At 37.1% G+C, this 15,772-nt stretch overlaps 1 long non-coding RNA gene across 1 annotated transcript; it reads left to right on the forward strand.

The window, feature by feature from the left end:
- The first annotated feature begins 13,377 nt into the window (after positions 1-13,377).
- LOC136294530 (uncharacterized) lies at positions 13,378-15,004 on the forward strand. The gene is made up of 3 exons (XR_010722441.1): positions 13,378-13,512; positions 13,619-13,721; positions 14,939-15,004. It is a non-coding gene; the product is annotated as an uncharacterized lncRNA (long non-coding RNA).
- The last annotated feature ends 768 nt before the right edge of the window (positions 15,005-15,772 follow it).

Consider the following 15,772-nt stretch of genomic DNA (forward strand, 5'->3'; position numbering starts at 1 on the left):
CCTAGATTCTTAAATGCCAATCTCTTCTCCTTTTACCTGAAGAGCATGAACAGAAGTGCATGTCCCATAACATTGTTTAGCTTTCATCTGACAAATGTTTTTGTGTATGTGACGTATTTCTATAGAGGATATCAATTCCTCTGAAATCGGCCTTTTTAATTTAGCTGCATACTGTGTAATTCATGTCTTTAATTTAAAATCAATTCATAGGTGTACTTTGGTGAGCTGTAAGTTATTTTTTCTTCTCTATGAAATTACTCACATTATACATAGTTTGTATAAATTATCTTAACTGTAGGTGATGAGTGCAATTGGTTTGGGTTAGTTTAATTATGGTTGTTTCCAAAATGATAGTGGTGTGGTGATGTTTATCAGAGGAATAGTTATCCAACTGACCTGTGGATTATCTAGCCTCTTTAATTAGTTATTTCCAGTAAACAGCTAAATGTGTTAATGGTATCCTCAAATGTTCATGTCTTTGAAGTAGTAGTCAGGACCATAATTGTTGTGAGATGCACTTTGTTATCAGCTTGGGAGAAACCTAAAGGTAATTTCTCCACTAGAAGCACAGGGTGGGATTTGCTTCATATCAGTGCTGTAAGATATGAATGAGTTTTAAAAGTATCCCTAATAAACCAAGCTTTGCAGTATACAGATACCAGTAGGATTGTTGGTGGTGCACTGCTAAGGTGCCAGTCTTCTAGTTGTGTTATGCCCTGAGAGTGAGCAGCCTTGAATTGTATGAAGTTAGAAATACCCAGTATGTAAAGGGGTGTCAAACCCCTCATTTTGCCCTACCCTTTGAGCTGAGCATCTGACCAACAGAAACAACCATGTTCAAATGTGTGTCCAAAAGAAATAGGCAAAACATCCACTCTGTGATCCTTGGTAGAAGCAGGAATTTGAGCGAGAGAAGGGAGCTGATCTTACCTTGTTTGAGATACTCAAGTATTAGTAATGGAGCAAAACCTGACCTATTCTTGGTTACCTCTGTGATGACATGGAACACCTTGGTTGTCAGGCTGCCATAGTGATAGTAGTCTAGAGGCTATTTCTTTTCTTGTTTTCTGGAAAAGGGGTAGTTAAAAAATTTTGTTTAAAACATGGTCCTTTAATACCAGAAGATATTTTGAAATCAACAAGGCAAACATAAGTGTTCCATTTGTCATTTTTTTTTTGCTTCAGACTCTTTTTAACTACATACTTAACTTTTACAATTGATAAACTGAACACTGCAGTATTGATAACCTGAATATAAGCAGTGGAATTAATTTTAATAATTTTCATTTTCTGTCTTAAGAAATAGGCATAAATGTAAGATCATAAATAGAAGGAAGAAGTTTCTTTCACTTTGATTTATTGGAAGAAAACTTAGACCAACTACTATGTTACAACAGGAGTTTGGTATAATAAATAATAAGGTCACAATTCTGGAACAGCAATTTCCTTATTTAATGCTGTTAATGGGAAAAGTTGGAGATATTAATTTGTCAATTACATTTGAAATGCATTAACTAGACACAAATAGCTCAGTCAAAACAGACACTGAATAGCTCATTACCCTTTCATATACTGCACTACAGCCCTAACTAGTAAGCACATGTTAGTAAAAAGTAACAAGCAGTTTAAAATTTGCACACACAACTCTAACAGCTCTCAAGACTTCTTAGGTTAGTTACAGATACATTCCTTTATTTTTGTTCTGTCCTTTTCCCCTGATGAAGCAGGTTAAATGAATGAATGCATCTGAAACTGGATGAAGTGTATCTATTTGCACTACATATATCTATCTATATATTTAGCTGTAAGTGGTTTTTAGAAATACTGCTATCAAGACAAAAGTTCTGAAATCTCTGGTCCTTTCAGGAAAATAAGATATTGAAAGTCATAGTTTTCAGTGTAGGTGTTTCCCTTACGTACTGTGATTTGCAGTTCTTATTGCACAAGACATCTTTTACAAGGGAACCCAGAATGCCTGCTTTTTTCCATATAATATAAATAATATTTTAAAACCTTCAGTACTAAGTATTGCTACTTAATTATTAATTATATGTACTAAGTAATTTATTGTTTAGGATGGTGTCTAGGTTTTGGTTTTTTTTTTTGTTTGCTGTGGTTTTTTTTTTAATTTTCTAGATGACAATATGTCTCTGAAGTGGTTCATAAAAGTACCTTATTGTCTTTGAACAATGTTTTGAATCACCTTGTTATGACAATATCTTGAGCCTTTTTTATCCTTGATTTTGAGTCGTAAGAGCAACTCTACTAGTAGCCTAAATATTTGTAATATCTATATCATACAACAACAGTGTCTTCAGAAAGATAGCAGTGACAAATAGTAATTTTACATAGAACAAAGCATTAGTAATTTTAACAAAGGGGTGTAGTCTAGAGAGACAGCCTGGTGGAACAGCCAGGCCTTGAAGGTGAGGACACAGGATACCCCATGGAAACAGTACAGGCATGGTATGATCAGATGTGGCATACAAGTGGGCCCCAGTGATCTCCCAGTTTTAAATGACTCACCAGTGGCCAGTTAGAGAAATGCAGACTTAGGAGTTGGGTAGAAATTATGTTGGGACAGGAAAGATAGTAATGAACAAGTAGCTTGAATGCAAAATCTACTATATACAGTACGTCTGGATCACTAAAGGAAGAGGAAAAAGAGTATTAGAAGACACATAAAATGGCCTTAAAGACATCCTGGAGAAATCACTGTCAACATCATGCTGCTTGCAGTGAAGGAATTGGTGTGTGGGTGGCGCTGACTCATTTCCCCATGCCAGGTGGGAGCTTTTGGTGTTGGGAGCCCAAGCAGCAGTCCACTCCTTTCTCTGTTAGAGCAAGAAATGGACACTAGGAAGTGAGCCTATATATCCTAGCTTTAACTACCATACACTGTGTTATTTAATGATAGATTACTGTATCATTGCGTGTTCCTTTTCTGTAACTGCTAAACTGGACTGAACCCTTTGACTACGTCCTGAAGGTTCCAACTATTGTAATCAAAATTTCTCAGCTTTACATCCAATGTGTGCTTCCTTCCTTATGTGTAAGAAGACTTAGGTGTCTTTTGTTGTGCTGGGTTAATGTGGAGGGAAAACTGCTGGGGTGTGCAGGCATCCTCTGGCCTGATGTGGCAGTGGGCATTACTGCATTCAGGGCAAAGGCCATTATCTCTATGGCTCAGTAACAGGACAAGTGCTCCTGGTCACTCTTTCCAGGACTGTGAAGTAGTTCTCTGTTGGTATTGGGAGTGTTGGTGAGAGGCAGGTGAGAAATGGCGTCCTGACCTTTTCCCTGTCAAAACAAGTTTGATTTAAAACCTCAGGACAACTTAGTGCAAACCCTTGCAACTCTTCATCACGTTTTTGTAATGCAGCCTCCCCCCTGGCTGACCCCCTGTCAGGGCTCTGGGGAGCCTCAGTTATGTTGGTGTTCAGCCTGGAAAAAGCATCTATTTGTTTTATGTCCTATTATTGCAAAGATGCTAAATATGTTCTTGAAAAGAGACTTAAAATTCACATCTCCTTTTGTCCAGTTCATGTTCTATTTCACTCTGTGAATGATCATTGCAACTATGCTGTATTTAGCTGTATCTGTCAAGTGGAAATAGCTTATATTAATCCCGTAGCAGAAACATAAACCTTCCTTCCTTACAGGATTCAGACACCTGTCAGGCACTTTAAGTAGCCTTTTGCCTCAGCTTGGCTTATTCCCAGACTACGATATTTCTCAGTTTTCAAAATGAATGTTCGTTTGAAGTTTGAGTTTCTGCTTTCCTAAGCTTTGGGTGGTTTCTGTGGTGTTAAAACCAGGGCACTGGGACCTGACTGACTAAGACTGATCCTTCTCCTGCTGCTTGCCATGGGACTGATTCCTACCTAAGCACAGAAAGAGTAAGTGAGGCTTGTCTGGGGGGCCCGTTCCTATAAACAGGTGAATGATTGCAACATTTACCTGTGGCTTAGACACCATCACTTATCTTCCCGCAGACACCTTTGCTGGGTGATTATTTGAGCTATCAGACAAACACGGCAGCATGATGGTTAGAAATGAAAGTGCCAGCTGAGACAAGTTAGGCAGAGGAGAGGCAAAAGTAAGGTCTCAATGCCAGTACTCCAACCAGTGTATTGGGGCACAAACTATTTAATCTTTGAGGTACCTCTAGGAGTGAAACCCACCAAGACCAAGTCTCAGAGAAGATTAGAATTGGAAATCTGTTTGTTTTCCTGGTATTACTAAGGGTTTTTTTTTTCCTTCTAATTTTGAATGAAAATTATAGTGACTTCATAGAGACAGTAAATTATACTAATTTGAATGTGTTATTTATTTCAAGCATGACTCTGCTTGCTGGTGAGAAAAAAAAAAAGACTCCTGTAAACTTTTTTGTGATTATATATAGCAGACAGATTGGTAATTTTAATTGGTGTATATATAGTTACTAAATTGAGGTTTGCGCAAAAGATAATGCAAATAATGAAATTAGCAGGGAATTGTAAGAGCTCTGAAAGGTATTTTGAGCCCAAAATCCCATCTTTAAATGGAGCCTTGTAAAGACTGTAATCTCCATCTTCTTTTAAAAGCATTGTTCTGTGAGGGGGAAGGCAGAAAGAGAAGAATAGACCCGGGTAAAAAAGTGGAAACCTATAGTTTAAACCCTAAGTCACACATTGCTCCTTGTTAAGATTTCATTTCTCTGGTATTCTGCTTTGATCAATGAGAAAAAAATTGTGGATTTTATCTAAGCTGCAGAAAAAAAATATATTAAAAGAAAATCTTTAGTGGTGATTTTGTGGTCTTCAGTTAATTACAGCAAATGTTTACTCATGCATATTTCTGTTTGGAGTACCTACATTTAAATTTCAGCCAGGAATTCTCTCCATCAAGAAAGTGAGGTTGTTTAATTATTAAGATAGCGTGCAATGTGACCTGCTTAATAATATAATATAGGCTCCTTTAGTGTTTATCTACCAGTATTTGCGTGAAAAGTTAAAGTTTGATCCATATAAAATTTTTGCTTCAAAATCAGTAAGCAACTAAAATTCTGAAAGTACACAGCATTGCCATGATCTTGACTCTGTGAAAAACAGGAGTTCATGCAAGAATTCACACATCATCTGGGGAAACCAAGACAAACTTTCTTTCACCATTTATTGTGTCATCTGATTTCGAGAGAGAAGAAATTTAAGCTGTTCTGCTTTGAAAGCTTATTTCATTTTAACCCTGAGCTCAAAAAGAAATCTGATATAAAAGCTTTGTAGCTGCATGTTCCAAGAGATTTTCTCAAGAATTTCCAAGTTAAAAACTTTAATCCTTTGGAGGATGGAAATTCTCATAAAGAAATATATTTTGGGTTTTTTTCCAAGCTGAGTCATTAAATAATACCTTCCTTGTACAGCTGTGAATCAGTGCAGGGATGCATTTGGCTTGAGTCTACATCGTTGGAGCCTTGTTACTGTGTCATGGAAAAGGTTTAGGCATGCCGTGAACTCTTTCATTGCTGTACTTAGCATTTCCTCATGCACTCCTTCTAGGGATTGACATCAAAGAACAATATGAATACACAGGCTTTAAACACAACTTTAAAGAAGTCAAGCTATTTTTGTCTTTTGAAATGATGATACCTCTCAAAACAAATCCCAAGTAGCCTCATGTTCTGTTGCGAGCATGTCTCTGTTTTCCACAGTAACTGACATTCAAAATAGCATCCCTGGAAGTAGACAAGTGCTGGCATTAATGCTGATCAGGAATAGTAAGTAATTTGCTAGAAACAGACAGAAATGCGAGTGTTGTTAATAGAGGGAAACCCTTCAGAGGAAGCAGGTGTTTTACATTCTTGCTTTCTCCAGAGTCTTCTGGATGTCCTTCTGCATCAGTGATTTCTGATCATGGCCTGCAGGGAAACACCCTTTTTGCAATTTGTGCAGGAATACTGAAAAGTGGTGCTGTTAGAGGGAGACAGTTTCTTCCCTCAGCAAAATGAGACATTCCAGACAATATCCAATTTGTTCCCAGGGCATTTTTGGGACAATCTGACAAGCTCTCAGATATCAGCAGTGTCTGAGCTGCAGCTAATGGACCTTGCACCTGGAAAAGCAACATTGTCCCCTGAGCTTTTCACATTATGTCTGTCCTAAGTGCAGTATTTTTTTATTGCACAATTTTTTTATTGGGTAGAAAGATAATTTTTGCTTTTCTTGTCTTGTAATGTTTTTTTTTTTATTTTATTTATTTATTGATACTTTGACATTGCATGGTATAGAAAAAAGCGTTTTGGAATCTGGGACGTGTTGTGTTTATGCACTGATAGCCTTTTGGAGCTGTAGTCTGACAGGTATGTGTCCTGAAGCAAGGTTTTTTTTGTTCTGAAAGGATGGAATGTGCTGCCAGTTCTTAATTGCCTGTCTGCAGCGTGTCCCTGCTCTGTCCCTGTCCCCCTACCCACAGAGCTCAGCTGCTACCCAGCCCACAAAGAGAGCTCAGGTTCCTCCCCTGCAGTTCAGCCGTGGTAAAATCTAGCTGAGGTATTTAAACCTGTGGGTTTGTCTGCTTTATCAGGTTCTGAATTTGTCGAGAAAAGGCTTCCAGAAGCTCTGTGTATTTGAAGGAAAGGGAAGGAAACTGCAGTTCTGGAGCGGAAGTAACACCTACTTTCATTAGGCACACTCTGATCTGCAGAAATTGGCTTTATGATAAAGAATATTAAGTTACGGAGTAATATGGAATGGCAGTGCTTGTGAAATGTTTATTCTGGCACTTTTGGAAATAAGTGCTTAAATTAATGATGACTTGGAGAAATCACACAAATGTAAAATACTGAATTTACTGTGGCTTTATGCAGTACTTCAGTATTAATTGCTTGGAAAGAAATCCTTTGAAAGTTAAACATGTTTTTGGGTTAATCTTTCTTCATATCTTCACATTACATGCAGTAATTTTCACAAGTGAACAAAAACCTTTGTGAAACAAGAAACTTGTGATTAATAAAGTGGACTCTGGTATATCATGAGAAGGACATGAATTAGGCAAAGTTTTACATGTTCAGTACTACTCCTTCCTTTTTATTCCTCAGGACTGTAGAATGGAAGGAATTACTACTTTCACTAGTGTCCAGACTTCATAAACCAAACTTTTAAATTATGGTTCTCTGTGCCCAAAATATGGAATGCAATATTATTAGATTAATTGCTGTTAGTCAGAAGAATATTAACAAATGATAATCAAGCAGTTAACTATAGGATTACTGCAGCTTTATCCTGGGGATCAAGGTTGTCACATGAACTGTTTGGTAGCACTGATCATTTGTAGTCCTTGAGCACTGTTATCATCTCCAGGTTATTTTTCTTTTCTCTAGATAGAAAGTTCATGTTGTAAAAACAAGTGCCAGCATGTATTATCACTGAAAAAAGAAGATTGTCTCTTAAGCAGTCTTAACACTTGAAATCCCAGAACTGTAGGATATCCTGAGTTGAAGGAATCCACAAGGATCGTAAAAGTCCAGCTACTGGCCCTGCACAGAACAGTCCCAAGAATCACTCCATATGCAAACAATGCCATTGCAGTTGAACTTGATCTATTTTGCAGTGACTTGTTACAAAGAATGAACCATGGAGATAGTGATTGCAATTCCAACTCTGTGATGTCTTCTTTTCACTCTAATTGCACCAGTCTTTGTCCTGTTTGAACAACAAGATGGGCTGTAGACTGGGAGTATGTGGGAGTGGCTGCATATTTTACTTGTCATCCTCGTGGATGTAAACCTGGGGGAAATGAAGAAGCTTCGTGCTCAGGTTGTGTGCTGCAGTACTGTCAGGTTCACACCACTTTGAGCGTCAGGCATCTTGGACAGGCTTAGAGCAGCACAGGGAAGGGGGCAGAGAACTCTGCTGCTGCAGCTCACTCTGTTCTGTCCATGTAACTGCTGGGAAATATTGAAGCCTTTGCAGTCTAATTCTGTGTTAATGAACAAGACAGGCTTACTGTCGTTATGCTGCAGTTTGGTCCTCAAAGTCAATGCAAGAAAAAGAGCTACAGACTTTCTGTTAAAGTAATGATATTTTGTAAATTGATTATTGATTAAGTTGGCATGATAGGGGGATAGTTATGGGCTTGTGATAAATCTCTGCAATTATGAGTGCCTTTGTTGAAGGCATGATCTGAAATTTAATAATAGAGTTCTAGTAGGTTTAAGTAAACTTGTAACTTGATTTAAATTATCAGGCTGATCACAAAGAGGTCCATAACACATCAGTTCCTAGACTAATGAACCATACATCCTTGTCGACTTTAGTAATGTTTTGACAGGTTTTGCCTCAGTGCCTTTGAATTACAAGTGTGTAGAGATGTATTGCTTACTGCTACGATAGGTCTCTCCCTCAGGCTATGGTAGGTCACGTTTTCTGAATCTGAATTGCTTAACTAAACAATGACAACTTCTGTAATGCTTTAAAAGAAGGCCACAATCAGTTATCATGGTTGTAATTGCATTTTTTTTTCACAAGAAGAGATATTAAAAGAATGACATTTTTCAATTTCATACATTATTTAGCTTTTCTGAAATGGCACTTTTGGTGTTCTTAAAATATAGGGGATTTATATAGCAGTGTGATTAATTCTAAGATGGTAGAAAACTGCTGTTGATCCTTTCTTTACAAACAGAGATGCAAAAATAATTCAGGTTTTAAAATCAGGCTGTCTTTATCTTCTCACTAATGAATATATTATGTGCAGGAAATACATACAACAACTGTCTTATACCATTTACTTGTTTGAGTTTGTCCTATCAGCTAACCTTGTTTAGTATGGGCATTTTTCATAAATAAGAAGGGGTTTTTTTTGTCCTTCACTATGTGGCTATTTTTCTATAGTTGAAAAATAAAAAAAGGTTGTGTTGCTCTATGTTTGATCTTTTCTATGAATTTCCTATTTTCATGAGTTCACAGGAAGCAAACCAGATAAATATAGGAAGATAATTTCTATTAATGACAGATGACATTAGTATGAAATGTCTAGATTTTCTTATATTCGTCTGTTTTTCTCCTTTTAGAGATGCAATAAAGTGGGGCTTAAATGAATCATACACATTGAGGTCAGTTCTGTGATGAGAGTTGCGTATTATTTCATGTGTTTGAAACATTCCTTTCTTTTATTACTTTGTAGTAATTTTGTAGCTTTATTACTACATTACAGAAGGAAAAGTAAGGCAAGCTTTGTTAAACATTGTGACCTCCTGAAGTGGAGATTTGGCAAATTTTCCTATGGTGTTTCCAAGCACAGAAGTTTTGAGGAATATGTCTTTTGTGAAAAATAGTGGATCTTGTGATTCAGAAGATATTTCTCTAAGTGGGGTTATGTTTGAATGAAGCATGTTACATGAGGCATCATCATTTAATTACTCGTGGGAAGGTTTGGGAGCAATGATCTTGAACACTGCTGCATTTTGTTCCTATCTGCTGATAGACCTCTGAAAGGGCTTTTGTGGGTGCTGGAAAAAGGAGGACAGCTGTGAGGGTGATGATGTTGTCACTTATGTCCACTGTATTGTCTTGCTTCCTTGTGGAAATGGAATGTAACATGAACCCATTGTGTCCTTTGTAAAATCTATTCTATAATTATCAGAATAAGCCTAATAGTCCATATCATAGACCGTAATCCCCATTGCTGCCTTTTATAAATGTGTAGTTATCCGTTCAATAGTACATTATTGTACCCTTGGATCCATTATAATTTAATATATTAAGATCTTAAAGTTTTAATATATGGATCATCACCTTTCTAAGTTCACTGACAGTCTAATAAGTAATTGCAAATAACTCAATCTTAAAAATATGAATTTTTCTTTTCAAAATGACATTGTTCTAGATGGAACATCCCTTACTTCTGCCTCTTCTACCTCACTGCCCTCAGCAAAGACTTATGCACAATTAGAGCAAGTCTTATAAGATCTCAAGAACAGTAACGAACTTTCAAAATGAAACAAGGTTCAGGCTGACTTTTTCATGTCCGCACAATGAAGGACAATAGAGAAGAGCATTTTCTACATTTAGTATATGCCTAAAATGACTCTGCTCTTTTTAGAGCCCTGTAAGTATCAGTCTTGCTGAAGCTACACAGGACCTCCTACAACCCACAGCTTTTCTGTGCTTCCCCATTGCACTGGGTGCCTGAAGCAGGTCAGTGTCTGAACCATACAGAAGAAAAATAATGTGGTTCTTGAGCTCTCTAACAGACTTCTGCCGCTCAGCTTTTCTGCCTTTCATTTTATGCTACAGAGAAATTAAAAAATGTGCAGGATAGAGAGCTTACAAAGAAAACCCTGGTGGGCAGAAGTTTGTTCTTTGTTCCTCAGCCCTCAGAGATTTCCTGCTCAAGAGCATTTGCAGTTAGATATAAGACCCCTAAAACAAAATATTAAGCTATGTAGGTTCATTGATTGCAAAGATGACACAGTATTTGCTTGGTCCTTGTACAAAGATATTTATGTGGTTGCTTAGTCTATAGAGATTCAAGATCCTGACTGACACATTGTTCAATTCTGTCAAATAGTTGACAAATTGTTAAACTTAAAGTGAGGCTGCAGATTAAATCTAACACAGATGTATATCCAGTGAATGTGTTGCTGCACTTGGGCATCCTGTGCAGTCATTGAATTCTTTCTTTTTTCCCCCCATTGTTTCCTAAACCTTCTTTGCCCATCTTACGATCTGAATTTTTGTCATATTTTAAATAAGGATAAATGCCCCTCAATTAGGGTAGTAGCTGATAACACGTATTAATTAATTAATTCTGGTACAAATTGATCTTTATTGTTATGGCTACCTGCTATAGTGTCATGTAGTTGTTTGGCAGCTCATGCAGTGACTGAGGAGTGTTTTTATTGGCACAGATGATCCGTACCAGGTGCTCATCCTCCATTGCAAAGGTCTGTGGGGCTGCGGTTCTGATGGGGCCTCTCCCTGATCCTGCCATGCCACTTGCTTTTGGAAGGGCCTATTTCTCTTAGACAATATTACAGAAAATATTAGCACTCGCACAGCTTTGCCTGTGTTCTTGCAAGAGAAAAGGGAGGGTGCAGGCAGGGTGTGTGAATGACCAAGTTCCACATGTGAGTGGGCTAAAATACATGGAGATGCTGAACTATGGCAGTGGGCACAGCTCCTCTGCACTCTGAGGGCACAGATTTCCCTTTCAGGTGCTTCTCTGTATTTGGCAGCAGTTCGTCATTGTGCTGATAGTTCATTTTAGTTTAGTATTAAAGCAGGGAAAGATAAGTAAAAAACATCAGCTAAAGATAAGAAAATATACTTTTATTGTTGCAGTTTTCCTGTCTTTAAAGGACAGTGACCCTGCTTCATTGAGTATTAGCTCTCAGATTGTTTGTGCTGCTTTTCTTTTCCCCCCAGCCTAAAACTGCAGGTCATTTTAAGCTTGTTGCTTTTAAATTGTAGGGCATTTAAGACATTTTAGGCATATAGAATTAGCTTGGACAGTATTGAAGGTCACACTATAGAGAACTAAATTATAATGACAGCTGGGTAGTCTGCATGATAATCTTTATATCTAGCTCATGTATCTGATTCTGGTCTTATTAACCAGTGTTTATTCCTTCCTACACTGATAACTATACATCAATATTTCAGCAGTGACATTTTAAACTCGTTTTTTTTTTGCAAAAATTTTTGTTTGAGCAAACATAAGATTTATTTGGTTACTGTCATCTAGTCAAGTTTAAATGTGTTTCACCCACCATAAATTTTCCCTGAAATTAAACTTTTCTCTTTTGTTTTGTAACACTGTAATAATCATTGACATGGTGATAGATGAACAAAAACACCGGAGGCACAGTCTTCATTTATTACATGAAGTTTGGGAGAAGATGGATCTGGACAAAGATGCAACTGATCCTAGTGTTGCAATTTCTTTCAATTAGTTGTCGTTTTAAAGACTTCTGACATTGTAGAGCTTGTTAAAACAAAGTTGTGCTGTGCTGCTCCTCATAGGCTGGGAGCACAGAGGTTGGCAGTGGATCTTTGACTTTTCTGGGATTTTTTTTGTGTAAAAGACCCCTGTGTCCTCCTGCTCTGTGTAAATGGAATGATAGCTGATGAGAAACATGCAAGCTGTTGCTCCTCACTGCTTGCTTGTAGGGTCTTACATGGAGTTGTGTCCACTCCCACACAGTAACCTGAACCGTGGCTCCAATTATCACATGCTTGCTTGGAAAAGGACTTATAATCACAGCTGTGTTTTCCATTACAAAGTTCTTGAGAACTTTTTGATTTGTTAGTATTTATAATTATTTAATAAGCCAGTTTCAAAATTCTAAAGTTTAAAATCTAAATTTTACAATTCGCTACATGTCTGTTAGTAGCACCTGCAATTGTTCAAGAATTATTTGAAGACCAAGGCAATTGGTATTCCAAACCATTGTTTTGTGAAGGTTGAAATCTAGATCCACTGAGAAATATGTAGAGAAAAAACTGCATATAGACTCTCTGCTGCTTCTCTTATGAAAAATTAAAGACAAAACAGAAAATGATGGCACATAATTTTAAAGAAATAAATCCATTTGTTAACAGTTCTATGGTGAAATTTTGTTATTGGCACTAATAACAACATAAACATATTCACAATGCGGTCAAAAATGTCCCTGTAGAGTTCTCAATGAGAGGAGGATTGCTTTGAATAAAAACAATCAGGGTTTTGAAGAGTGTAATGTTGCTATTGTGTACTTCATTCCTTTTTTTTTTTTTTTTTTTCCTTAAGGCCTATTCCTCTCTAACATATTTTCCAGTATTAAATTCTCCCACGGAACTGAAAGCTTTCTTCCAAACATATTTTCTAATCTGTATTTTTAAACTGCCTTTTTAAGTACATAAATGCACATGATACAATTTATTTACTTGTTATTCCTAAAACTTTGAGTAGGCTCTTTGAGCTGAAGCAGAATAAATTCACTAAACCATCTGCAAAATGAGAAGTGTTTAGTAAGTGGCTGGCTACAAATAAATCCCAGAAAAAAACATACAGAAATGAGATAAGGTATTGATATAAAAAAGAAGTATAAGCAGCATCAGTACAATGCAGTAGCTTGATAAATCTGGTTTGAAATTAAAAAAAAAGGAGGGAAGACAGTGGTCCTGCTCCTGAGAGGCAGAGCTGTAGCTTAGCTCTGTGGGTCTGGGGTGGTACATGAGTTTTCCCATAGCAGGTCCACCTCCCAGCCTCCAGAAAGAACTGGTGTGAAGACCTGGGAGATGTGTGATGTCCTTTCACAGCAAAGAAGACTCCACCCATTGCACTATGAATGTCAAGTGTTGATAACTCTGAATGTGCACCTATTTTTTATAGAATGGGATTCCTTCTACTGAAGACCTTGCAGCTCTGAAAATATTACACAGGCTTTGCAGTAGAAGCTGTCATATGCCAGAAATTTAGCTGAACACTTTTTGGATTTCTCTGAACACTACTGAGATGCTATCTGTCACAATTGTACCGCTGTTGCAAGAGGTAATTTTCTAATCAGATAAGAAAAAAAAAAAAACTTGTTACATACATTTAAGCTACTGCATTTAACTTGTTTTCATTACCATGTGATTATCTTTTCATTCTGTAGATGGTGTGATAATTTTGTGTCTTCTGTTTGTGTCTTAAAATTAAGTGAAGTTGTGACGTCCCTGGAACAGTCTGACTGCACTGACCTAAACTACTTAGCGCTGGTAAATGTTCACAACAATAAAAGCTGCCTATGTAATGCCCAGTCATCACAAGTTATCCAAATATCTGAGATAAAGAGAGAGTGTACTTCAGGCCTAGTAAGAGTCAGTGGCGGTGAATTTTTTCTCTTTTTTCTAATTGTGATGGTATCTTTTTTCTCTATACAGTCATTGCATTTGTGATTCTTGTACCTGTTATAGAAAGCAAAAGGTGAAGTTTTGTTCTAGGCCTGTTGTTTTCAATAACCTTTTAGAAGAATCTTTCTAGCATTTTATTGTCAGAAGAGCATTCATTTGAAGGAGATCTGAACAAACACAAAAGAATCTAGCATAGTAGAAAGAGACAGAGGAGCAGATAAAATGTGGAGAAAATAAAGTCAGTTTTAGTGGTGTCTGAGAGGTGTTTGAATTCATGAAATATGGTGCATTACCAAATACACTGTTTGATAAAAGATTATTAATTAACAACAACTATAATTGCATATATTACAATCAAGCAGAAGTATTGTGTGGTAAATAGTGCTCATCAAGACCAACAATAAGTGTTAAAATAATTGAGGACTACTGAATCTGCAAGCAGTGTGTTAAACAGACCACTGATTTAGTTTATAATAAGCAGGCTATTAAGAAATCATTAATCTTTTAATAACTGGTGTGGAATTAATGTAAAATGTATCTGAGTTTCATCATGCTGATGTAAAATAATATTTTTTTTGTAGTTTGTCAGTCATTTTCTTCTTTCCCACTCCCAAATATTGAGAAAGATACTTTAATAGAGGAAAGAGATTTTAAGCTTGCACGTTTGGCTCTTTTTGTAGTCATTATTATAGGTAGGTTAAGTACTTTTTTAGGCTCCGTCAATTGTCTTACTATACTATGAAAAAAATCATGTTTCTTGTTTGAGGGAAAAAACAAGGAAAGAGAGAAGGCGTATCAGTGTATGAGTACGTAAGTCGAGAGCAGCTAACAGCCAAAGGGCAGTAATTCAACCAGAAATGGATATTGTAGTGCTCAGAGAGCAATTGCCTTGGCAGTTATTTCTCCTAGGAATGGTATAAAAACACTTCCAAAATACAGACACTTACCTACATGTGTTTCTAACCAATTAGTGTTTTCCCAACCTACTTAATTGCAAATGAAACCCAAGTTAAAAGATTAAGCTGCTTTATCTTAACCCAACTCTTTTGAGACATGCACGTCAATATTCCTTTTCCTTTCAGAGGTATTTGCCACTGCCTTGAGTCTGTTTCTTTGTTTGCTGCTCAACATGCACAGACTACGTGGTGAAGAAAGTATCACATCTGGGGTAATGTGTCTGGAAATCCAGTAAAATAGAGATGTGGAGTGGGATGGAGTGTCGGAGGGATTGGGAAGCCAGAGGAGCAGCCCTTTGTGGGTCTCGGAGTGATCCCTGCTGTGTTGGTGCTCTCTGGTTCCTTGCGTTGCCTTCAATGGAAAACGACACAACCCTTGAAGGAATGGAGATTTAGCAAAGCTCAAATATCTGCTCAAGTTCTGGACTCTGTGTCTGTTTTTATTATTGATTGGCCAGTGGAGAAGGCTACTGTAGAGAAATATGGCAGCGGGATGCCATTAGATGAAATATTTTTTTCAGTTAGGAGTGACCTCTGAACTCCCAAATGGCGGTATGAAGTGGTACTCCAAATGAATTGTGTGGGGACATCCTAATGAGTAGGAGTTGTTTTGGATAAAGTTTTAGCCACTACAGAATTTCTAACCTTAAGGGAAATGTCTTTTCTATCGCAATTCACCATAGAAAGACAAAATTGAGAAAGCTGTGGAGCTATATCCTGCTTAATTTATTTGTCTATGGGGTAGTAATAATGTTTGGCAAATGGGGTTGAATACAACCATGGCATTCAAATGTTTAGGCAATGTTCAACACCATGCACATTTTGTCCTTGCTGTAAGTTTAGATCATAAAGGGCTCTAAAACATATATTCATTTCTTGGCGATAAGGCTTGGGGTTTTAAGTACATCTATATTTACTCCTGATGATGTTTTTAAAATTACATTTTCATAGACTGATTAA

Source organism: Chamaea fasciata, unplaced genomic scaffold (assembly GCF_029207755.1).
Source record: "Chamaea fasciata isolate MVZ Bird 193981 ecotype frontalis unplaced genomic scaffold, bChaFas1.0.hap1 SCAF_10, whole genome shotgun sequence".
Taxonomy (NCBI): domain Eukaryota; kingdom Metazoa; phylum Chordata; class Aves; order Passeriformes; family Sylviidae; genus Chamaea; species Chamaea fasciata.